This window comes from Numida meleagris, chromosome 17 (assembly GCF_002078875.1).
Source record: "Numida meleagris isolate 19003 breed g44 Domestic line chromosome 17, NumMel1.0, whole genome shotgun sequence".
Taxonomy (NCBI): Eukaryota; Metazoa; Chordata; class Aves; order Galliformes; family Numididae; genus Numida; species Numida meleagris.
The window spans coordinates 486,982-487,287 of NC_034425.1; positions in this window are offsets into that span (position 1 = coordinate 486,982).

Below are 306 nucleotides of genomic sequence, written 5' to 3' on the forward strand. Positions count from 1 at the left end.
CGCGGGTGGGACCCCGCAGCGCCCCCCGGCTGCGCGGAGCCGCCCGGGAGCCCGGAGCCCCAGCGCGGCTTCGCCCCGGCCCCGGCAAGAGTTAAGGAGGAGGAGGAGCCTCCGCCGCCCGGGCTCGGGGAGCAGCGGGAGTCGGGAGCTGCCTCTTGTCCCACGGCTCCGCCGCCTCCACCTGCCGCTGCCCGCGTCCCGGCCCGCCGCGCGGCGCGCTGCCCTCGGGACGGCTGCGGGGTCAGCGCCCGTCCCTGGAGCCCGATCCACACCCCCCGGGGAAACGCAGGTGCTCAGGGCAGCGCC